This window comes from Columba livia, chromosome 3 (assembly GCF_036013475.1).
Source record: "Columba livia isolate bColLiv1 breed racing homer chromosome 3, bColLiv1.pat.W.v2, whole genome shotgun sequence".
Lineage (NCBI taxonomy): Eukaryota > Metazoa > Chordata > Aves > Columbiformes > Columbidae > Columba > Columba livia.
This window is the reverse complement of record NC_088604.1, coordinates 101,162,175-101,187,169: the sequence shown is the minus strand read 5'-3', so window position 1 is coordinate 101,187,169 and position 24,995 is coordinate 101,162,175. Positions and strand designations below refer to the sequence as shown.

Below are 24,995 nucleotides of genomic sequence, written 5' to 3'. Positions count from 1 at the left end.
TCATGACGCATGAAAGCCTCAGCTGTCCAGCTGTCGTTGGAGATGCCTCCAAAGATTTTTTTGGGTAAGCTGATGCATTTATGCTGTCCAGAGGAGGCGAGATGCAGCATTGGGACTGCTGCGTGGTGAGAGATTGCGCTGTGTATCCATCACTTTGTATATTCTTTCATTATGGTGGCTGGTTTTTGTTGTGCGTTCTTGTGTTTTTCATTTTTTGTTGTTTTGTTTGTTTGGTTTTGGTGGTTTTATTTTGTTTTTCCACCCCTCGCTGTTCTGTTAAATTGTTCTTGTCCCAACCCACAAATTTTGCCTTTGTCTCCTGATTCTCCTCCCCATCCCACCAGGGGCAGGGTGAGCAAGCAGCATGTCTTTTCAGTTGCTGGCTGGGGCTGGAGCTAAACTACAAGTACAAAAGCAGCAGTGTCGACCTAGTGAACTGCTTCCAGTGCTTCAACTACCTATAGCAATCACAAACTTATCACTGGAATCCAGCAATAAGGAGACTGAGTGATCTCCTCTTCGTGCCTTTCAGACCCTGGGGCTTTAGGTGAGGTACTTGAATGTGCTTGAGAATTGCGGGGCTGTTTCTGAGCTGCATGGCCACACCTGGCCTGGCTGAAGTGGTTCTGGGTGCCAGAGTGGGTGGCAAAGCCAATGTGGGAAGTGTTGGAGAAGAGTCTGGGCCAGGCTGGCAAGAATCCTGCAAGCATGAGTGTGACAAGCAGTTGAGGTGAAGGAGAGCGGCAGGTAGGAGCTTGCCATGCATCTGCTTTCCAATGTCGTCTGCAGAGAAAAGAATGGCCCCAGGGCCAGCCTGAGTCAGTGTGGTAGCAATTTGGGAGAGCTGTTCTTGATGGGATGACAGGATCCCCATCCTGTGGGTCTTCAACTCAAAAAAGCCACAGACAAGCAAAAAAAAAAAAAAGCAAGGGAAAAACAAAACAAACAAACAAAAACCAAAAAACAAAGAAACAAAAAACCACAATGAAAATAAGAAACAAAAACCCCCAGTGAGACTGCTCTCATCAGCAAGTACCACAGATCCTCATGAGATGCCAAAACAGGAGTACCCCATAACCTAGATTGTAGGACCTCTCCACCTCGGACCTGAACCCCAGTCCAGAACCCTGCGCTGACCTGGAACGTGATCTAGAACCCAGTCTAGAACCACACACACACAAACTCCTTCCCCACCCCAACTGAACAGCTCCAGAATTCATACCTGCTCTAAAAGCAACTGCACCGTCACCACATGAGCTCTACAAACAACCAACCCCAACAAACAACCTCTGGAACAGACCCAGACTCTAGGGTCAGCCCACACTATAGGGCCCCAGGCCTGGGGCAGGTGGGTTGCGAGGCTACTGCAGAGGGGAGATGTGCCTGAGCACTGGAAGAAAGCAAAGAGCCCCTGTGCTGATGAGCACAGCACTGAATGAGTGGCCAGGCCCACAGGGTGGTGACCAGTGGCCTCAAGTCTAATTGGAGGACAGGAGCCAGCGCTGAAGCCCAAGGTGAGGGGCACTGCCAGCAGCTGCAGGGAGATGGTCCTTCCCCTCTACCGTGTCCTGCTCTGGGCTTCACAGTGCAAGACAGAGATGGCCATACTGGAGAGAACTCCCAGCCCAGTGCCCCTATGGGGCCTCTCCCACTTTTGGGCTTGGAATGTTGGTCAGCTGAAGCCACCAGAGACAGCAGGTTGGAGCTGTGTTGGCACCCAGCTGTGCTGGGAGGAGGCAGGATGTGGACCAGCAGCACTGCCCCAGCACCGTCACCAGCACCTGCTTCCCATCCTTGCTGTTGCCAGCTGTGCCGTGTCCTTGCTGCATGGCAAGGGTCTTCCTGCTCTGGGCAGGACATGCCAGGCCAACTGCTGCTGTGGCTCTATGTGGGTTCCCCCCGTGGCTTGGGGACGCACAGGAATGGCTGGGCCCCCCAGGAGCAGCATTTCTCATGCCTTCCACTGTCTGCTTGATAGGGAGGGTCTCACTGACACTGAGCTGGTGCTGAGAGTGGATGTGAGGCCGAGCTGGGGCTACAAGAGGAGCGAGAGGTGCCTTCTCCTCCAGGAGGAACTGGTCATCGCCAAGTTGCAGGAAGAGCCTCAGAGCCCAGCTGCCTTTTCTCCATCCCTGGCCCTGGGACCAGGGAAGGGACACCCTGGCACCAGCCCCAGCTGCTGGATGCACCAGTGTCTGTCCAAAGAACATGTTGGGGGACAGAGCTTTGCACAGTGGAACCCCAAGGAGGCCACCCCCAGCTCACTCCCTGCCATGTGTCTCCAGACGTGACACCACCCTGTGCCTACAGCTCCACCTGGCCCTGGAGCAGCTGTGGGTGCTGAGCGGTGGGAAGGAGGCACTGGGGGAGGAAGAAGAGGATGAAGAAAAAGAGGAAGGCAGCAGTGAGGACAAGACCTCCATCATCTTCATCTGTCCCACCAGCTCCTGCATTGCTGCTTTCAGGTGAGTTGTAGTGCCATGTCCTGTGGCCAGGAGAGGCTCCCAACCATGCCCATTCCATCCTGTGAATGGCCTCTGTGCAGAGCCTGGGCAGGGAGTGGGCAGCTCACTGGCAGGGAGGTATGGGGGAGCATTTCCTTGTCCTGCATCCCATGCTCACCTCAGAATGGAAGGGAAGGGCAGGGCAGAGAGCACCTGGAAAGCTGCACAGCACATCTGCTGGCTCCCATCTGCCTTGGGCAAGTCTGGGGGAAGGCTGTAGGCAACCTCTGATTTATTCTCTGGTGTTCCTGTTCCCTCAGGGTGGCTGAGAAGTTGCCTGAGGCCAATCTCCTTCTGAAGCAACTGCTGTCCCTTCTCCAGCACACGGGCCACAATGCAGGATAAGCTGCAGCAACCTGGCCGTCTGTGTGGGCTGAACCTGCTGAGCCCACCCAACGAGGAGCTGCTCCTGCTGGAGGCCACGCTGAAGGTGACGGAGAAGGTATGCTGTCTTGACCAGCAATCTGCACCCTTCCTGGCTTATGAGAACTTGGCCGTTCAGAGATCTTTGGATGTGTCCTCACTTGAGCAAATCCAGGTGGGGTGGCTGCCTGGCAGAGCAGTCCCACAGCCTTCTGTGTAGGCTCAGGAGTGGGAAAGGCTGCTTAGTCCATTTTCAGGCAGCTGGGTTGAGACCAAGGGTTTGGTGTGTGCAGGTGAATGTGCTGGTGGAGTTCATGATGGAGATCTGTGGGGAACGCTTCGAGGAGGAGACAACTGACCTTTGCAGCCCAGCAGCTGAGTAGACACCAGCACCCACGGATAGATACAGAGGTGAGAGGAGGGATCGACGGTTGCCACAGGCTGGGGCTTGGGCCACCAGAAATCTCTGCATCAGAGCATGAATGGTTTGCTCTGCAAGATGAGGTGAAGCCTCCGCACAGGGCATCAGAGGGCTGAACGTGTAAGTGGTTTGGGGCTTTGAAGGGGTTCTGCTTTAGCTGTTGTTTACTTCCGAAAAGTCACTTTGCTGCACGTGCTTTTTCTTTCTAGATTTGGATTTGGAAGGGTAGAGTGTCCCTGCAGTCCCAGCAGACACCAAGCATCAGGCAGAAGCCTTGCTGCACATAGCCCCCTCTCTACTCAGTGTCCTCAAAGAAGCTGGGGAAGATATGGTGGTGGCGTCTGAAATGGGAGAGGTTTGTCGAGCCCCCAAACATGGTGACAGCATGTCTGGAGTATGAGGGGAGTTTCTGATGAGGCCAAGTCACCCGCCTGCTCCTTCTTGGCAGTAGAGCTGGTGTGTATTTGGGTTACTCCTCAAGTCCCCAGGATGATACATAATAGGAAAACTGACAAGGTTGTTTCTCAAGTGCAGTGGGCATGTGCTTAATCTAACTAAATGCCCACAAAATATGTACAAAAAGACAGAGGGGCATAGCTGTCAACTTGGGGTCTTGCTCAGGTCCTACTTGGTCAAAGCCTTCATCAAGTCTGTTTTTGGGGCGCCAGGGAACTGTGTGAAACATGGATGATGGGAAACGGCCAAAGGGATCTCCTCTGGGGAGCCAAGGTGGAAGTTTGGCAAACGGTTGCTTACCATTCCAGGTCATCTCTTGCTACCTGCCAACTCCAACATCTCTGTTGTAGGTACCTCCAGCTTTACCTCCAGCCACCCTGAGAGCATGGCAGAAACCCTGGGGTGCTAAGAATGGAGAATAGAAGGTAAAATGATCTTTCTTGGTTAAAATCAGAACTAACTTCAGTGGATCGTGGCTTTCTGTGATAATGCTGCGGGATGCTTTTGAAGGCTCTCCCCAGGACAAGGAGAAAAAGAGAACCCAAAAGAGAGAAGAGGCCTGTGGAGAGGAGAGCAGAAGCCATGTGGAAAAGAAGAGGAGGAAAACAGGAAAAAATTTTGGGGGTGGACCAATGAAAAGATGTGGGAAGACAGAGAAGGCTAAGAAGCCCAGGTGTGTACCAGGCTCTGCTACCCACCTTTCCCAACTCATCACTGCTCTTAGTAAGTCCAGCCTGCTGTCAAGAGATGGTGCTGTGCAGGGTTTGGGAATAACTCCACAGCAGCTCCCCATCCAGCCCTGCTGTGTGGCACAGGGGCACTGAGCATCTCCACACACACAGGCCTCTCAGGGCATCACCCATGGGGACAAAGCGCCAGAGCCAGCCCGTAGTCAATGCCCACAATAGCTCTCTCTTCTGGGTCATGAACGGTTCCTTGTAAATGGTGTTCTGCAAAGAGAGGGGAACAAAATCCTGCCACTTCCTTCCTTTGTGGATTTAGCAGATCTTTCTGACTCCATCGTTGCAGGTGCTGACTGAGTTTCACTCGCTGAACCTCTGTGACTCCTGGGCCCACACAATCGATGTCCCCAATAAAATGGTTTTGTCCCTCTTCTGACTGTGTCTTCCATAAGATATTCTGGAGTGGGGAGCTGTTGTTTTGCGATGATTCTTCAGGGAGGAGCCTGGGATTGTCCCTTGCCCCAGCATCCTTTCCAGCAGGCATCAGGGCTGAGCTGAGAGGCGCTGTAGGAGTGAAACCAAAGCAGAGAGTCACACAGGAGGGTGGAGGTCGGAAGGAGACCTGTGGAAGTCATCTGGTCCAACATCTGCTCAAGCAGGCTTATCTAAGCAAGTTGCCCAGGACCATGCCCTGGTGAGTTTTGGGTATCTACTAGGAGCAGAGCCACACTGTCCTGCCTATGTCTTTCCCTCGCTCTGACCCTGTCCATTCTCTGTGCACAGGACACCAGAAGGACTCGAGAGAACTTGAGTGACCCATCTCCCCATTGCTCAAACACTTGGAGAAGGAGCCGAGCCTCCACCATGCTGTGAGTGTCTGCCGTATATTCTTTGGTTGTTCCCTGGTGCTCTCTGAGAGGGGGTGGATACATCCCTTAGCTCTTCATCACTCCATTTCTTTGTGAAGCATTTTGGAAGGAAAATCTGTGTGTATATCTGAGCCATGCACATGCAGCAACGGTGAGCAGTGAGCCTACACAAAGCCCTTTCTCACTGCACACCAGGTGAAAGTCATCTCCTTGGGGCTCAGTGGCATTTGGAAATCCCCTTCAAGTCATGGCTCTAGCTCACACTCTCGGAGACCTGTTGCTCCTCAGAATTTCACCTTACATCAGTCCTCATACAAGGGAACTGATCTATAGCAAATGCGGGGTGTCCCTGGGCAGAGCATCATGTGTGACAGACTGGAGATGACAAGGGATGTGCCAGACTTGAGGCTGTGCTTGTGACGCACGTTTTGTCTAGCCACAGCTACTTTTTTTTTTCTCCAAGACACTGCTGCAATTTTAACCTGGTCTATTCACAGCCTCTTCTGCTGATGTATCCTTCTGTCTATGCCCTGCTCCAGGCCTAGCTGCTTTGCACCCTTCTGCCTCTCTCCAAATGCTGACAAGAATAATTTGGAGGTAAGAAGGGCACCAGGGTACAGCTAGGAGCTGCAGACTTGTGTGTGACAAGGGCATGTGTGTTAACAGCCCAGAGTGTTTTCCTGAGGAAGGTGACAAACAGAGGATAAATCCTTGTTGGCTGGTGCTGCTCCCTGGGACAAGCAGCTCTTGGGTCTGTCTTGGTGAGCTGGGTGAGTGACAGTGATTTGGGAAGAGCGTGTCTATTGCAAAAGCATGAAGCCCCAGCTATGGGTCATCATATGCACCAGCCTCCTCTGCTCCATACTATTTCTCCAGCTGCAGAAATATTGCACCTCTCCCCCTACCATTCATTATCATCTTCACAGATCTTTTCAAGCCCCTGCGGTGAGGGTTTCTTGAGCTAACTCCTCTTTTGGCCTTTCACATCCTTCCAGCATTGCAGCTCCACAGCACCCCTGCAAACACCCACTGGGAGCACCTGGGAGGGACAAACTGCTGCTGTGTGAGGCTGGTCAGGAGGAGAATGATGCCCTCCAGGAAGCAGAAATAACAAAGTAGTTGAAAGAAATGGCTTGCTGAGGTGGGTGAGTATGTCAGGGCTGGGGAGTTGAAACCAAATCCATCCTTCACACAGGGATCCTCTTCAGAACAGTATTCTGGTTTACACTGGCTTGTTTTACATGAGTGGAGGATGCTTTGACTTCACCAAATTAGTTTTAACTTCTGTAGAAGTAGCAGAACATCCATGACCTTGGGTCACATGTGTGCATTTGTACTAGAAAGTGTTGTTTAAGGATCACAGCTTCAGGGTGCCAGGCACTGCAGGATAAACACCATGCCCTCTCCTCCAAGCAAAATACTAAAGGGAAAAACAGCTGTCAGAGCTGACAGCTGCTGGAGAGCTATCTACAGACTACATGTGAAGGAAAAGCAACCAACTTGTCGGCCTCATTTTGCAGCACAGCTTGCCAGATGTTTGAGCTGTGATGTGTACATATGGTATCTCACCTTCAGCAAAAACCACACCTGGTGCCTGTAGCAAAGCACAGAAGGAATAACTGCCAGACTTGCTATTCATAGAAGGTCTGGTAATCCCATAGATGATGACGCTTGAAAATATTTCTGTGCACAGAACACTTGTGACCTTGTGCTTGCAGATACAGTTTTATGCTTAAAGGCATATTTTATGTTAAAGAAATGTACTTCTAAAGAAAGAACTTGGCATACATTTTAAAACCATAAACATAAGAGCTCTCAGACAAAGTACATGAGCCTTTGCTGTCTGCCTCAGAATTCGTATCTCCTTCATCTGTTTCGTGTTGCCAAATCCGTTTGTTGCCTTTTGCTGTCAGTGGAGATAAACCAGTCGTAATTTAGTCTACAATATTATTTTTCGGTCTTGTGGTATGGAGCCAAGTGCTCTGCTGAGATAAATCAGCACCCACCTTAGTCATTGGCTGGGACAGTCCTGGAATAAGCCAGTTGCTACTGTGCCGGGGGGATTATGGCTGTCCTGCACCCATGCTGTGTTTGGCCTGTGAAATGAGGAGGTGAGGCATGAAACTAGCAGCTGTGACAATTGTTGCTTGTTCTGCTGACAAAGATGTTGTATGACATTAGTGTAGGTGTTTCCTACAGCCCAGTGTGAGAACCTGTGGGTTGGTTTCCATTCAGGTTTAACATTTAAGGTTGGGATTACACAGAACTGCAGAAGCAGTGCGGTGAGGTGTGGTGTTGTGTCTGCGCTCCAGCACAGCATCAATAACTAAGGTGCTTTAAACAAAACAAAACATAACAAAACATTAAAAAAGCCCAGAATGACAAAAACCAACCTTGCATATGCCACCTTTGTGTCTTCAAGTGGGAGCCAGGCACAGGTTTGGTTCATTATCAAATCTATTGGAAAAAATCATTTTTTAATATGAAATGCCTTTGCTATGGAAATGTACTTCAGTCCAGCCATTTTTATTTTGGCTGAGTATGTATTGTGGAGGAAGACCCCTAAGAGTTGGAGAATAATTTCCACCCCACTGGGGAGATGGGGAGGCTGGAGCACGGAGGAGCCGGCTTTCTCCATGGTCACACAGCAGCCAAGGTTGCAGTTGGAAAGCAGACCCAGACCTCTTGAATTGTCTTCTTGCTCTTTCTGTTTTCATGTTTTCTGTGACTTCCCAATGGTTGCCACCCAGTCCTGCCATTCCAACAGAGCTGATGTTTTAAAAGGTAGAGTGAAAAGGAGATGGGGAAGGTATTAGAGATGCCAGCTGGAGTCATCTGTGTCTTCTTTTCAGATAGTAGTAGTTCATAGATCATGTAGGAAGAAATATTTCTTCTCCTTCTAGTTTCAGGCCATTGATGTATGTGAGCCTGGTGGGGAGGCGATTGTGTTGCAAGAACAACGGGCTCCCTGCCTGCCCTGGTTTCTGCTCAAAGCACAGCCGGTTCATCAGCTCCGCTTCCAGAGCAGTTTTAATGAAATCTGTGTAGTCAGGAACGGGCATCAGGAACACATCTTATATCTGACAGGTTCCAGCAGCGGGTGTGTGAACCAGGATGAGGATCTTGACAGTGGGGTTTCTCCTGGTGTGTAAATACATGTATAGTGACCATATGCTTGCCCTGAGCTGGCTGTTGCCGGTTTCCCAGGGTTGGGGACTGAAATATGTCTGGGTGGCATTTTTGTGTGATCAGTTATTTATTAAAAAAAAAAATAAAGGGGGAAGAAATACCACCAACCCAAACAAATAGGGGGAAGTGGAAAGCAATTTCAGTCCAGCCAGATGATTTTGCTAGTCAAATGTGGCCAGATGTTTGAGTGAAGTTTCTCTTGGGAAAGTTCAAGCATTTTGTTTCAGACTTTCAAGCAAAACTCTTCAGTTTCAAAATGGCTTTTGTTCAGGAGTTGAGCTAATTGCAATTAAAAATGTAAAAAAAGGGAAAAAAGAAAACAAAACCAACCCACCAAACAAAAACAACACCACCAACGAAAGGCTGGTGGTGATGGAGAGGAATGAAAGCAAATGCCGAACTTGAAGCCAAGTGCATGTGAGGGATGGGGAAGAGTTGGCAAGAGCGATTATAATTTAGGTCAGGAGTGATGTAAGTTGGGGTCTTTCCTTCAGATTTTTTTTTCCCTGAGTCTTCCACCACATTGAAAAATGCCTTATTTTGCATGAGTATAAACTGTAGCAATCTTGATTCAGAGATGATTTGTACAAAATAGCGTTTGTCACAGGAAAATGAGAAAAAGCTGTGACATCCCTGACTTAAGCTAGGGCTTCACCTGACCTCCAGCATACAAGATAATGGTTGTTTCTTCCTGTAGTTTCTTGAAGATGCATTTTTCTACCACCTGCCTCTCATATCTGATGAGGTCTCTGATGTGATATAAGAACACGGCTTTTTCAGGGTCTTAGCTGGGCAAATATTGCTGTTGATGACCTTCTAGTTTTACTTTCATATATTAAATATGTATATAAATTCACATAAAATTTTATCAATATGTTGGTATGCAATTATTAAGAATTTATAGCAGTATTTTAATTAATATAGTAATATTTATATATATATATTTAAAAAAATTAAAGTTCCCCTCCCAGGCATGGAAAACTACTATTTTTTCCTTTGGTTCATTTTGAATGTATGGCAGAGGCTTCCAGGAGATACTGAGGTGGTTACTCCTCAGATCAGTAAACAGATAAATGGATCATGTCCTCTTTGCTCTTGTATTTTTGAAATTGATTTGCAAAATTCCACTTTCTAATCTGTCCCCTTAATCCAAGCTCATCACTCTGTTTCAGGCTGGCTCCTGATTCTTTGAATGATCAAGTAGGCTTCCTCTCTTTGTTCCTTTGCTAAAAATACAAATCACTCGACAAAGCTGCAATTAATATTTTCCTGTCATCATGTCCTTTATCAGGCCTGCAGATCAAACATGGGAATTCAGATGGGAAGAAGGCTCTGCTTCATGGTTGTACCCTTTTGGTTTGGTGGCAGTTGGGTAGGAAAAAAATAAAAAGTCTCCAAAAAGGAAAAGCTCAATAGTTACATAATGTTAGCAAGTCTTTTAATTTGATAATTTTTTGTTTGGGTTGGTTTCCTTTCTTTCTTTTTTTAAACTGAGAAATCTGATCTTCTGGAGGTTTTTATTTCTGTGGATGATGAAAATTAGCCCTCTGGGAAAAGATTCCTCCTCACTGTAGCTCTTTAATTTGCCTGTCTGAGTCCTTTCATAACGTTACTGCATCCTAATTGGAAGTCACTTGAAGGCAGACTAGGTTTTGATTGTGATTGATTTAATAGATTCTCATTGTAGCTGGTCTTGAAAACCTATCTTGCCCTGGAATAAAGCTATTAATAGGCTCTGCTGTATATTGCTGATCCTTGGCTGTGCATAGGTACAGCCCTCACTCTTTAATTTAGCATCATTGTACCTTGTGGTGACTTATTCTGCAAACTAGGTGTCATCATGGAGGAAACAGCAATGTTTGTTTTTCTGCAGGACATCCCCATAGGGCACAGGGGCCGTGATACCAGGAGCTGCTGCTCCTCTACCCACAACCATCCACCATGGGGGGGCTCTGGGAAGCCCAGGAGCTGCGGCTTTCCATAGCCCCATCTTTTAGTGGAGGAGGATTTGCTTAACTGGGGTGAACCCAGTTACAGTCAATGGTGACGCATGGTACCCTGTGAAGGTACCTTTCCAGGTGTGTTTAGCTGATATTTGCGCCCCCCACCCCGGCCTTTTTGCTCTTTTAGTGTGCCTGTTGGTTTCCTTGGGACAGCTTCCACCAGCGGCAATGAAGCTGGATCTGAATCAATGTAGAAAGGGTCAGAATTTGGCCTTCTCTCTATATATAGAAAGAAAGTCATAGTTATTCATCTTCCCTTCACATCCTACTGGAGTACAAAACATTCCTGCTCGCTGGCTCAGTTAAGCTACAGTCTAACATTGACCAACATTAATTTTAGTTTATAACTGGAGTCTGAACACTGGCAGAGCCACAACGTGCTCTCTCTGACTGGCTCACATTTTGAAGCTTAAGACCAAGGGATCCTTTCAGCAACCCCATATCTGATTCAAGAGCAGTGGATAATTAAAATATCAATCAGTTTTCTTTAATTATGCCTGTAGCAAACTGGGAGAGCTGTTGATTTAGTTTTGAGAATGCTGTCGCTTTTTGACAGGTTAGAGAGAAGCCTGGGCTGGCAGGACACCAAACCTGCAGAAGCACCGAGGTGAGAGCAGGCTTGTTGGACTAAAACTGACCCTCGCCCCACTGTTACTTATTGCTCCCGGCCCAAACCAGAAGTGCTGATTACCTGAAATGACAGGGTCTAATTGTAAAGATTTGAGCTAACCTTTTGTACTGTGTGGGGACAGCTGTGATCCAGTTCCTTCTCTGCTTGGGGTGACTGAGGGTGCTACCCACTTCATCTGGCTGCTGACCTCGGCGGATGCCACCCGCTTGGCCGCGGAGCAGCTCTGACCCTGGATGTGAGCTACCTGTGCTTCCCCTCATGTGACACAGGACATGATGTTTCAAGTGACGTAAAATGCTGTTCGGTCTCTTAAGTTCATCGGCTAGCTGCTTTAGCATCTTTCTGAAACCCATTATGTTTTATTTTCCAGGCGATTGAGCTTTGGTTTCTGATGATGTAAGAGAGCAAACAAGTTGCGTGAGGATCCTGGCTCTCACCTGCAGAAAGCATTAAGGAACGTGTCCTGGTCTGCCAGAGCCTTATCCCTGACTTCAGCGGGTGTAAGATTCAGCTCTGTGTCTCAGCTCTGACGCACTTTGTGCTGGCAGACACAGAGAGATTTCCCTCGCGCACATGATGAATTTACACAGCTTGGCTACACATTGCTTGTACTCATTCCTCTCCCAGCTGTCACAGGGCTCTCATGCTGTGCCAGTGGTACCAGCTCTTCAGCACACTTCTCTATCGTCCCCATTGAGGGACTCGCATCTGTCTCCCTCCCTTATGTGTTGGCTCTTGTTTTATTTGTAATGGCAGTAAATGAAAAATGCAGAGTGCTGAGTCACAGAGTAACGATAACAAAAATGTCATTTGTGCTGGACAAATTAATACTGTCTTGCCTATAGCATGATGACTGAACTCCTGTTCAAGGTCTGTCAGAGATGGCAAGTGTCCTGCATGCTGATGTCATCTCCCTCCCCTAAAATATGTTCTGCAGCATCCTCTTACTGCCCATGTCCCTGAGGTGGCCAGCTCAGGAGATGGGGCAGGACACCATTCCCTGGGGCTTGCTGCTCTGGCACTTGCTCAGCTCTCGTGAATGGTCCCACCACCTCTTCCTCCTCCATATCTGTCCTAGGAAGCTGTTTTGGTGGTCTCTGCTGCCCTGGAGCTGAGTTGCAGGGCAAATTGTGGGACTTTGTGCTCATCCTTCTGGTTGGATGCAGGGGAATGGTGGAAAGCTGCTGCAGGATTAGCAGTAGCATTGTGGTTTGTTTTCTGTGAAAACAGTGGCCGGCTTCAGATGCTCCCACTTGGTGCAGATGTAGAGTGTCTCAAAACATTGATCTCTGTGTCCTTGGGGATGGGGGTGGTGTTACCTCTGGTCCAGCTTGTTCCCTGGTACTAGATAATCAGATGACTCATGATGGAGACCTGATTTTACAGCTAGAGGGCCAGAATAGCTCAGCCATGGACCATCCTATGCTTACACAGCTTCAGCAGAGCTCCAGCTGCTTGCTTGGAGCCACAGTGACTCAGTTGGTGTGTACTGATCACTCAGCAGAGCCAGCAGCCCCATTGCCTCCCCGTGGTCCCACGGACACGAGTGTCTCACATGGGATGTGAGGGTGTGGGGATGTAGAGGGCAGGAGCAGGGAAGGTTGGGACAGGAGTGCTGGGGGGTTGCTGTGAGTGGTCAGGGAGCCGGTAGAGATGGGGGACAGTCAGGACTAGGGTGATGTGTGCCACTGCTGGGACAAGCCCCACCTCCGACGTCATACAGGGGTTAGTGCATGGGGCTGGAGCATAGTTGATTAGATCTGGTGAAATGGCTGGGAGTGAAAAGCTAACACCTCTAAGGACAGGAGCTGGCTAGAGATGCAAATTTGTTGTGGCACAAGGGCCAGGTCCTGACCCACCTTTCATGGCCCCAGTACACCAGCTCAGGTGTGGGTATTCTGAACCCACAGCAGAATAGGGCAGGCAGCTGGGTGAAGGTTGTGGCTGTTCCCACTGCTTCCAGGGGCAGGAGGCACATGGAGAGCTCCTGGAGGCACATTGCAGCAGGGCCGAGGGCGATGGCTCCTTCTCCCTTTCTGTGGATCTCTGATGATGCTTTAACTGATGGATTTGGAAAGTCTCCTGCAGGGCTGAGACATGGCGTGATGGAAGGGCCATTGCTGGGGTCAGTTGCTATAGCCAGGAGCAGGCTGTGTCTACCTGATCATCTTCATCAAGTTCAGGTGCAAGAGAGCACTTGTTGGGTTCAGCACTTCATCTGTGCTGGCAAACCAGGCTGGTGTTCTGAAGCTCATGGAAATGCCCCGTGTAGGTATTCATACAGGGGAAAAAACTTTAGAAAGAAGCTTCTGCAAAAATGGTCTCGGTGCCAAAATGTAGAGGTTTAAATCAGACTGCAATGAAGAGCTTGTTCCTCTTACAGTTGCCTGACTCAGGAAACAATTATCTAAATCTAACAGGAGTGCCTTTATACTGTGTGTTTGTCAGCAACAAAACCAAAATCTCTAGCTTATCCTAGTTAAACAAGGAGTCAAAAATCTTTCTGCTTTTCCAAGCTTTAACCTGCTTTGCCAGAGACACCCTTCACAGGCCGGCTCACCACCACATGCTGTGCAAGAACCTGAGCTTCAGGAGCATTCTCTGTTCCCAGAGGCCTTTAAGGATATAAAATCCCTGAAGGTCTTTCGGTCAACCCTTTTTATTCTTCTTTTTTTTTTTTTTCACAGGCTTACTTTGCAGTTATGGGCTGTGACTTTCAGCATGGCTGTGCCCTGGATTGCCCAGTGCTGGGGGGAGGTTTTCTACATGAATTGCTCTGTATAAATAAACCCATGACAACAGTGATGAAAAATGCAGGCTTTTGCTGTAAAAGTGCATCAGCTACTTCTTATTCTTACAGAATTCTTCCAGCAAATCATCACAAGTCATCATTCCTTCTGCATTGCTATGTTGTCTGACAACAATATTTTTATAGAGACAAAAAGGCGACGCGTAGAAAAAAAGCAATAACTATATAGGATTCTAAAAGTCTGTTGAGCAATTGCCCCCTGGAAAGAATGGCTTTGCAGCATACACACATGAGTTTTAACTCTTGGCTGCCATTTAAAGTAAGTTAGTGCATCTGGTATCATTCTGGCTTTTATTGCCTTGTTCTAGGATGCTGAAGATCTGCTTTTATCTTCCCATGCTGCACATCAGCGCAAGCCACTTCATTGTACCTCGAGCCAAAGGGCAATGCTGAGGATGGGAGGGTGTTAAGCTGAGGCTACAAATGGAGGTTGTGTTGGTAGTGCCTCTGGGCTAAGAATGGTAGATGTGGAACAGGATCCTGGTGTGAAGTAAAACGCCCAGCACGCAAAGAGGGTCTCCAGGACCACAGGCTGGGTGAGGGAATGGTCTCAGCCAGGCCACCCTTGCATGTCAGGCACGTGGCAAGCAGCTGGGTGAGGGTTTGGTGCTACCTGCGGCTGTCTGTGCACAGAGCACACAGCAATCTTTCACTGCTGAGCATCTGAGCCCGCTTTATGGGCACTTGGCGAGAGGTGTTGATGCCTTGCCTCAGTTCAGCATTCTTCAGCAGCCCTGTCTCAGCACCCAGAGGATGCTATCGCACCGCATGGTTCCTCCGTTCAAGCCGCTGCAAGATTTACTACCTCTCCAGCTGCTGTTAATAACAATGCATTTGTCATGTGCTGTTTAATTAGCACGGAGCATGAATCACAATCAAGGAGAGAAAGAGAGCTGAGGTAAATGTCAGTTGATATACCAACAACGTGTCTGCAAACATAAAATACCTCCCTGTACCAGCCACAGAATGCTGAGGTCCCTGTTAACATGGTATGTGGCTGACTAAGCATGGCGAGATCAGGGCTGCACTGACGCTGCCTTTTCCCTGCAGGCACAAAGAGCAATTGATTACCTGACCTTGGAGGGATAGCTTTTTTTCCCCTCTCCAGACTTGACACCCACACAGCATTTGATACCTGTTATCACAGAAGAGCAAATAAAGAGCACGTTGCCTGTCTCACAAAAGCCAAGCCAAGGGCAAAGCCTGCTGTCATCTTCATTGATGTGTGTTGGCAGTATTTGACGCTGGCTGGATTATCTTGTTTAATTTGTTCACTGTCTGGGTTTCAAAGTGATAACCGCATCAAAATGACTGGGGTTTGGTTAATACCAATGTGCTTCTTATTCTTAAGTGTTGGTTTGGGATGCAGCTGCTCTGAGGGCTGCACACCAAACCTGTGTTAGCCATTGGGCTTCCTGCTGGCCAAATACAGAGTTGGAGAGGGTCCCTGCCCGATGCTCTCCAGGCAAAGGCGAGCAAACGTTATATCTCTGAGTTTCAGAGATGAGGGGATGAGCTGAGTGCCCTCATGTCCCATGGCATATCTGTGGCAGCTGTCTCCTGAATCCCAGGTGGGCCCCACGGTTATTTTCTGTCACGTTGAGGGATGGGGGTGTCTTGTGGCTTGTACTTTGTCTTGTCACTGTTCACAGAGCCTCACAGCCTTCCTTCCTTCTGTGTACAGCACCCAGGTCAGACCTCCTGCCTGCAACTGGTGGTGGGTCCCTTTCCAAAATGTCATGTCTGAAGAGCCAATCGCCTGTTGATCTTTGTGCTGGGATGCATCAAGTTGATATTAAAAATTAAAAACAAACTTACCCAAAGAATGAGTTATAAAGAGTTGTGTTGATGAGCTTTTCAGTGCCGCTGAGCTGTGCGTTAGCTGGCTGCCTTGCAGTTTTGCCTGAATATGAAGATATTAGGCTGAATGTGCATATGAAGAAAGAGTAACAAGGGTGCTGCCTACCTTTGTGTTTTAAAGGGCATCAGGAATTGTAGTAAACTAGCAATATTTCAGAAAGGTGCCTGAATAAATCAGATGTAAATGTTTTTCAAAGTATCTGACCGTGCCATTCTTCTCTTACGATTAGTGCACTGCTGTACTTAAGGCGCAGTAGTAAATTGACAGAGGCTTAATCTTGCCTTTTTGAGGAGTCATTAGGCCAAATCCTGCCCTTCTGTGTTAGCCCTAATACTGCAGCCACTTGTTTCAGTACAATGATTCCCAGCTTTGTGCTGCATGGCTGGAGACCTCTCTGATGTGCCACCACTTCAGTGAGAAGTCAGGAATTACTTCACTGGATGCTCACCATGGTACTCCGCTCTTGAACATGTCGCTATGTACTACACACTAAGCAGACTGGCGCTGGCTCTCAGTCTCTCTCAGCAAAAGGATAGCTGAGGTTATTTTTCTGATCGTTTAGCCTGACTCAAGACCTGTAGCTGATTCTGGTGTAAATTTGGGGCCTGTGTTAACTGTTTGCCTGCTGCACTGTGAGTGTGGCTGCAGCCCTTCCCTCTGAGGAGGTGACTCTCAGGTCTTGCTCCTCCACCCTGCCACCTCTTTCCACAAAACCATGCAATGCCCTCAAAACGAGCTGCCCTCTGTCAAATCTGACTGAAGTCAGCCAGTGGGGAGAGTAGGAGAAAAAGTTCATAAACATGTTACCTACGTGCATGTGGAGTATGATGGCAAAACCCTTGTGCCTTACAAAGCCAAGTGGCACCATGCGTGAGGGAAGGTAGCACCACCTGCCCTGCTGAAGCGTTTGTGCACCTAACTCCCTTGTGGGCATGTGGAAATCTGTCCCAATTCAGCTGTTCAAACCAAAACAGCATGTTTTCATAGGGGTGGCACTAATGGTCATCCCAGCCTTGGCTTGAGTTGCTGCTGTGTCCTGAACAGAGGTAGAGCCTTTGCCCAAGGCCCTCCAAATCAGAAGCACCCATAGCCATGGGGTTTTGCTTGTAGGCCACTTGAGGAAGCTGCATTGTCCAACCTCTGGTGGTGTGCGTGAACAACGTCATGGGTCATTTTCCTCATTTTAGGACTTGATGTCCTGCCAGCTGTGATTAGGGAGCACAGCAGGTAGCGCTGGGATGGTGCTCCTGGCACATCTCCTGCCCTGCCGCGTGATGTTTTGCCTTTTTGCTGTGGTGCCGACGGGACTCCTGATGCTGTGAGACAATGTTCTCCACAGGTTGTGGTGGTGGTAAACACTGAACCCAGCCTCAATAGTCCAAATACTGTAGCACACTGCAGAGCATTTGAAAAATGACATCACAGGCAAAACAGCAGCCAGACTGGGAAAGCTAGACTTTGCTTTTGGCAGGCACAGAGGGCCATAAGACAAAGCACAAGAACGAGCTTTTAAAGAATTTTCTAAGCAAGACTGGCTGGGCAGCCTGTTTTGCCAGAGAGGATTCTCTCATATGTTTCTACTTGGAGTATTGAAAAATCTGATTTTAGGATGAATTTTCTTTTCTGCATCATGTTCTCTTCTAGTCCTTTTAATGCCATCAGCAGGGAGAGAAGAAAAAAGCTCCGTTGTAAGTTCTTCATTCTAGGCTGTGTGGTCTCTGCAGGGACTGGCTGGCACTGTCCCGCCTGCTGGTCCCTGCCCATGAAATGACTGGCTGAAAGATGTTGCAGATGAGCCCTGTTCAAAGCTTCCTTGCAGCTGCTTAATCCCACCCCTGAGGACATCAACCGAGGGCCAGAATTACCAGTAAGGTGGCTTCCAGTCTCTTCTTGCCTCCACTTCTCAAGCCAACACTCAGCAGTGAGCACAGGAAGATGCAACCTGCCCCTCTTTTCTGAGGGAAAGTTTTCTATTATTTAAGCTGCATTTTTCATGCTTTGTCTCTCATGCAGAAGAACTTGGGATTTTTTTTTTTTTTAAAAGCTTTCTTTCTGAGCCTCTGTGGTATCAATCAGGCACAAAGAAAAAGCTCCCAGAGAGTAGTAGTGGATGGTGAGGGTGGGAGAGGGTATGCACTTCGGGGTGACATGAGTTCCTGTTTTACCCTGGACCTAGACGCTGGTTGGCTGGATAGTCATGTTTGGTGGTGGCACATTTCATCCTTGGCAATTATGATTTTCCATGTGGTTTCTTTTCTTACATGCTATCTTTATTCCTATATAGCACACGCACACACAAATGGCATAATAGATTATGTTGAACAATTACAAGCATATAGCTAAGTACCCATATTCTGTTAGTGCTATAGCCTGTTTCCTGCAGTTCTTCTACCTCACTTCTAATTTTCTACTGTCTAAGAGATTTGGAACTGGAAGTACATGTGCTTTTTCTACTTCAGGAGCCGCCTAACACATTAGCAGCTACTGAAGAACAGTCAATGCCCAGTGATGCGTAACAAGGATCGCTGAGGCCCTGAGGACCACGGAACCATTTGGCCTCAGCCATTCCTCTTCCAATAACAGCAGTCACTTGCAATGGGTCTTCCCAAGGCCGAGACATGTCCCTCCCTTGCAGAGAGCAGATTTTGGTGCTCTGAGCATCTGGTATGCAGCTCTTGAACCTCCCGGGGACAAGAGCTGAGCTGTGGGCAGCTGCACCATGGCAGGACACCAGCCAGGTGGGTGCCGCATGTGCAGGAGAGGCAGGACCCTGCTCCTCCTGGGTGATCTGCTGTCCAGTTGTGCTTGTACCCAGGCTGGAAGCCCTGCTGGGGTTTTGCATGAGGGAGAAGAGGCTCCTTTGCTGACCCAGCTGCTCCAGGTGTGGCACATCCATTAGACAAACTTTCTTGGGGAAGCGCGAGTGTCATCTCTTCAAACGGGTGATTTGGTTTGGTTTGTGGTGTCAAAGGCTACCGGGCTCTGGGGTCCAGAGGAGTTCCCAGCCCTTAATGCTGGGTTTCCCAGATGGAGTGGAGAAGGATTTCTAAATCCATAATCCCCACAGGAGGACTTGCAAGTCTGTTCTGTTTTCTGAGCTCGGCTTTGATACCATTGGGCTATGGCACAGCACAGGGTATTTCCTCACTAATTTTTAACTGGTCACAAATTCTTATATGTGCTATAAATAAAACTGTGCTGATGCAAAATTCAATAGAAGCAGGGAGTGAAAAGTCACTTCTCTAGACAACTTACAGTCCATGTAAGTGAACTCCAGTGAAAAGGAAACTGAGCCATGTGAAGAGCCATGAGTGGGCTGGGGCATAAAGCACTGAGTCTGTAATAATACTGGTGATTTACTAGAGCTGACTGCCAGATTGAACATACTCAAGAACAGGCATCATAAAAACCAAAATAAACAACAAGAAAAACAGTTTCTCTTGTATGTGGAGGCTGTCAGCTTCCAACTGCCCAACACCTCATAGGTACTCTAAAACTTGCCAAAATCTGTTCTTTCAGCCACTCTGTTGAGCACCACCCTTCCCTCATACACTTTGTTGCTATGGGGCACCAACGTCCCTTTGTTAAATGTGATGGAGCTAAGGCTGCCACGCTTGCCGTGAGCTTTGAGCATCGCTGGATGTGCCGCTGGGGCTCCGGTGGCCACTGCAGTTGTGCGGTGTGGGTGGCTGTGGGCACAGCTGCTGCAGCAGCTGGGGAGCCCCATAGGCTCTGGGAGCCCAGCTGAGAGGGGTCATTCTTCTGACAGGGCAAGGGATTGCAGGGTTTGGTGAATACTGTTCCCGAGAGGCCTTTACCGAAGTTAATGTTTTGCTAGGTAGATGTTTATGCTGAGGATTGTACCTGGGATCTGTTGCTGTTAAAAATTTTAAAAAAACAAACAACATTGTGAAAACCATCAAAACCAAACAAAGATATCTCTTGTGTCATCAAAATTACAGCCGCTCCTTTCATTATTGTCCTTTGTGTGGCTGTGCCAAGAGCTGCTCCATGACTCATTGCTGTTGCACTGGGAACGGCATAAGTGACTACATGACGTCTGACAAAGCCACCCTGAGGAGGCTCATATGGACATTCAAATCCTGCCTGGACACCTTCCTGTGTAACCTCATCTGGATGTTCCTGCTCTGGCGGGGGGATTGGACTGGATGAGCTTTCGAGGTCCCTTCCAATCCCTGACATTCTGAGATTCTGTGATAAGCAGCATGGTGACCTCTGATCTCGTGTTGGTCCCAGTTTGTGGTTCCATGTTAAAACCTAGCTCCAGATTGTCCCTGACTTCATGGGAGCCCCTCTGAAGCAAGAGTCTGGCCATAAATCCTCCTGGGTCATTTCAAAACCTGTGGATGGATTAATGGAAGAGTCCAACAGGTATACATGTTACTGCGGAAGAAGTTAACAAGACAAAATTAGTGCTACTGTTAGGCATCCCAGAAGAGTTTCACAAATTCAGGTGACCATCTTGGCACTCCGCAGGGTCTCCTTAGCTTGTGGTCACGGGTGTGGTGAGATATACTGTATTTATGGCGGTTGTGGCCACTCTGCTGTCGCTACAGTTAAGGCCTGAAAGCTGCATAACTGATCGATGTGTCTCACAAATGGCATATCTGGTAAGGCATTCTGGTTCTTAAACTGAAAATGTAAATACTTTCATAAAAAGGCCATAAAGAGAGGTACATAGATGTTGACAGGGTTGAGCACTCTGGCATATGCGGCTGCCCCCATTCCACTGGAAAGCACCAGAAACTTCTAACTTCTAGACCAGTTGACCACTATGGTCATGTACATACCCCTTGGTTGACAGACAGGGCCCTTAACCAGTGAAATGCCTTGGTTGAGAGAGTTTTCTAGACCACTACCATAAATGACCTCAGCTGAGATTTAATTTAGGGCATAAATGGAGCCTGCTGGAGCTGTCCTTTAGGATGGTTTTCATTGGAGCAGTGGGTCTGCAGTCAAAGACTCCTCTTCTTAGTCTGGGATGTCATCTAAAGAAATGACATTGAGGACTGAGACACTTTCCCTTATTGCTAAGTGATTATATTCTCTGGGTACTTTTGAGAGTCCTCACTTTTTGTGAGTGGGAAGATGTGTGCTTTTGAATCCTCATTCAAGAGATTTGGGTCCCTTGAGTTTGAATCGACTTTGTACTAATTGAACCAGTATCCAAATCTGTGTTTTATAATGTTGTTGGGAGTGCTGTATAATTTTTTATAAACTCTGTTTCTATTCAGTTCTTTGCCAAACAGTTCTGGTTAGAATAAAGTCTCTCTGAAGCTTATTGCCTGCCTAGATTGATTTTTGGGGTGCCTTTGTGACAAGAACCCACCCTTTCTATGAGTGTAGCTTATGTCTTGACTCATTAGGAGGGGCAACACGCAGGCAATCTTGAACTTAAAGACTGCTGAAGTCACTCATGTTCCCCATGTTCCTTCTCTCCTGGGCTCTCCAAGCCTCTTCTTTCATCCCAGGGACAAAGTAGACGCCTAGAGACTGAAGAAGGTGCTTTAGAAAATGCCCCATGGATGGGGTTGTAGCTGCGGTGGGTGGCTTTGAGCCACTCATCCAGGAGGTGCAACCAGCCCTGTCCAGCTGATCAGGAGAGGGATCATGGAGCCACCACTCCATTTCTGGGCCAGTGGCCTTGGGAGAGCAACTGGTGTCCTTGTAAAATGCCTGGGACCTCTTTAGGGGCAACGTTGTTGGGACTGGTGGTGGCTCAGCTGCCAGGACTTGGAGGCTCCTTTTGGCACAGCATTTTCCTCACCCTGATGTAACAAGCCCTGGTGCCTAATTCACCCATGGTCCCTGTGGTCATCATGGCCATGCTATACCAACGGGGCTGCCAGCATGGCTCACCCAGGCACGTGGGTGGCAGGGCATGGTGGTGAGGAAAAGCCCACAGCTCCCCTCCTCCTCAAGGTGATGGTGATGAGAGAGCTCCTCTCCTGATCTCATTCTCTGCCACCTTCATAGCTGCATTCTCTTTAAAAAACAAAACAAAACAAAACAAAACCAGTTTATGGTCTGTACACAAAAATAAATGGAAAATATTGTGAATTCAGGAGCTGTAATCTTACATAGTTCTGTGGGTGTATTGAACTTATCTGTGAAACCACTCATCCTATGGTGAGTCAAAGGTTGTTCTTCTGGGCAATTTCTTACAGGGTAACTGATTTTTTGCTGGCAGGTATCTTCTTGGTGGCAGCTGTGCCTCTGAAGTAAGTCCTCTTGTAAGGACTTTCAGACAACTCTCCTTTGAAAGCAAACCGACAAAAACCAAAATCCCATTCTTTTCCTTCACGTTACAGGGAGGCAAGGGGAAGGGATAGATCCCTAGCACATTTTGGGGATGATGGAACTGTACAGAAAGACAGTGCTCGTGCTTCATTAGCAGTTACTCCAGTGCTGGACTTACACAAGTGGGATCACTGTTGCAGACAGCAGAGATCACGTTTTTATGGCAATGCCATCATACTTAAAAATAATGGTGTAAAATTGTGTGTTGAACTTAAGAGCTCTGGCTTATTTTGGTTTTATATAGCTTTTTGCTTTTTATGATTTCATGGCTCATATAGCAAATTTAGTTTGACTACCTAGTAAATATAAGTAGGCCTGTAGGAATTGTACTGTTTGGCTGTGTTGACTATATTTCAGAGAGACTCTCGAAAATAATCTGCTTTGGCCTGACACGGTTCCTGCTGATGTCAACAGCAGAAGTCCCCTCTGCATTTCAGCAGCGGAGAGGAAGGGGTACTTCAGTGCTTTTGCAAATGTAGCCTTTAAAACCTTGACAGGCAGTAAATATCCACAAATACTCTGGAACTTTCCTAATGTGTGTGCCATCCCTATGTTGCAGCTCATTTGCAAAAACTTGCAGTAAAGTATTCCCATTCTCCAGACCGTTCCCCTTAAATGTTGTAGATATTTTTTTCTTTCTTTTTTTCCTGATTGTAACCCATATCTTGTTTGGGTTTTATGTCAAGCAGAGTTTTCTTCACACCCGCAGCTGCCATACTGGTCGGATGACTTTTTGTTTCTTCATATTTGCTCTGATGGTTTCACTGAGGGGTTTAATAGCTGACACCTAATACATGGTGTTACCTCTCCAGGTGTTGCACAAGAAAGGCAAATACAGCTCAGAGGTCAGAGCAAAGTGAGGTTCTAGTGGCTTAAGTTGATACACCTTAGGAGGTATGTGGCATGTGTTATAACTCCCCAGTATCCTTCATTTCTACTTCATGAATTTCTCAGCAATAATGGTAAACATAATTTTAGAGATTTCTTCACCCTTTCCAAGTCAGCCTAATACTATTTTAGACACAAGACCACAAATCTGGGCAACAGATTTTATAAGGGAGTGGGTGGAGATTTGGGGGATATTTCCGAGTTAAGACAATGGTCTTTTAAAATTTTATCCTGCAGAAATATTTGCACCAGCCTTTAAAAGACCCTTCTCCTTGCTCACAACTGGCATGCAGAAAAGCAGCCTGATGTTTTTGCATCAGTGGCCTGGCTGACCTAGCACAGGCAGCGGGGTCTGGCTGCCCAGCAGGGCTGGCTGACTGCTCTGAGCACCTCAGAGCTACACTGGGCACCAGGTGGAAGCACCATTGTGGAGGTGCTGTTACATCAGGCTGGCCTTCTGGGGTCCAGGACCAATTTGCCAATGTTTGCTTGTGATGTGTTTGAGATACAGTTACCTTTGGCTTCAGTCTGGTCTCTGGGTGAATTCTGCTGGTGCCTCACCTGAGAGAATGCACCCTGAGATGGACAATCCCATGGTGCTATATGGTCTGCATGGTTATGTGGTCTATACCGTTGTGCATGCTTGGAGCTCTTGCTCGTGCCCAGGCACACGTTGCTAGAGCAGGGTGGCAGAGGAGGCCAGGCTGAGAACACTGGAGGTGGATGGGAACTGGCTCTGTTTCTCCAGCTGGACTGGCTGCAGGTGAGCACCACAGCTTTTCCCTGAGGGGATCCTCTAGCCCACTATTCGGTTTCTGACAGCAGCGATGGGAGAGGCTGTTTAGGGAGAACACCAGTTCACGTTCCCTCCCAGTGTTGGCAATTGTTGAATTAGAGCTTTTGAATCTATTGATCCCCTGAGGACTTAGTACCTGTTTCTTGGCTCTGTGAAGCAAGTCTCAAGTACATGGGACAATCCAGACACCATTCTGCAGTGTTGTGCCTTGAGCAGCTGGGCTTGAGCTCTCTGACATAGAAGCCAGAGCCTCATATCTGCATTCAGAGCTCACATCTTACTCATGTTAAGTGTGGCCTCACAGCAGGGATTATCGGTGTTAACAATCCCCTTCTTTCTCCAACAGTAAGTTGTTAACAAGTCCTCCTGCTGGCCTTTCAAGGGAAATAGAAGAGATTAAAGTTTATGTATTTTAAAATAACAAAGTCTTGGAATATATGAGAGGTGGCAGTGTTATTGCAGAATGTGGATTCAAGTGATGTGAAGGAGTGTGGTGGGTTAGTGCTCTTAATTTCTGGCTTTATTCTGGGAGGTGACAAGGGGTGAGACGAGTGTTATGTGCAAGCACTTGTGAAGAGGGAACTGGCACAGCTCCTGCTGCTTCATATCTCCTGGCCAATGAATGAAACTGCTTACAAATACTTGTCTCCCTTCTGCCTCATTCCCACCCTCTGCACACATTGCTGGAGCTCTTCCCTCCTGTACAAAGAGGGTCCACAAGCCATCTTGGGGGGCTGCAGCACTGCCTGCAGAGCTTGGGGCAGCCTCTGGGAGCAGCACTGCTTAAATGCTGGCTAAGGTATTTAGGTGAGCAGAGGGGTGCAGTTGGCTTATATGTTTGGCATCCAGGACAAAGCTTTGTGAGAAAACATGTACAAAGAAGCGTTTGCTCAGGACTTGAGTCCTGTCTGCTCATCGTGGACCCCGGGCTTGAGCACAAGTTCTGTGTTCCCATGAGGCAGAGTTGAGGTGTGTAACTCAAGTTTAATGCAGAGCAGAGACTTACCTGTGACTCAGGTTGTGTTAAAGACTCTTCAGAGTTCAAACAGTAGGTTAAGCTGTGTGCACAGATATAGCCTTTCCACATATTTTTCTTGTCAAATCAACAGGGTTCAGAAATGGCAACATGTCCTTTTTGTAATTCTTGGTTATTGTTTCTTCAATAATCTGTATTTGGGCCTGATTGGAAAGACTCTTTTAG

At 47.8% G+C, this 24,995-nt stretch overlaps 1 long non-coding RNA gene across 2 annotated transcripts; it reads left to right on the top strand.

Annotated features, from left to right (window-relative positions):
- On the top strand, positions 1-24,454 carry LOC110365328 (uncharacterized). Of its 2 annotated transcripts, XR_010471627.1 has the most exons (10): positions 1-2,465; positions 2,765-2,946; positions 3,161-3,278; positions 3,498-3,643; positions 4,095-4,169; positions 4,255-4,417; positions 4,774-5,121; positions 5,211-5,296; positions 5,794-5,893; positions 6,292-24,454. It is a non-coding gene; the product is annotated as an uncharacterized LOC110365328 (long non-coding RNA). The 2 variants fall into 2 exon arrangements; XR_010471628.1 differs by lacking the exon at positions 5,794-5,893 and having other exon boundaries at positions 2-2,465.
- Positions 24,455-24,995: the final 541 nt, after the last annotated feature.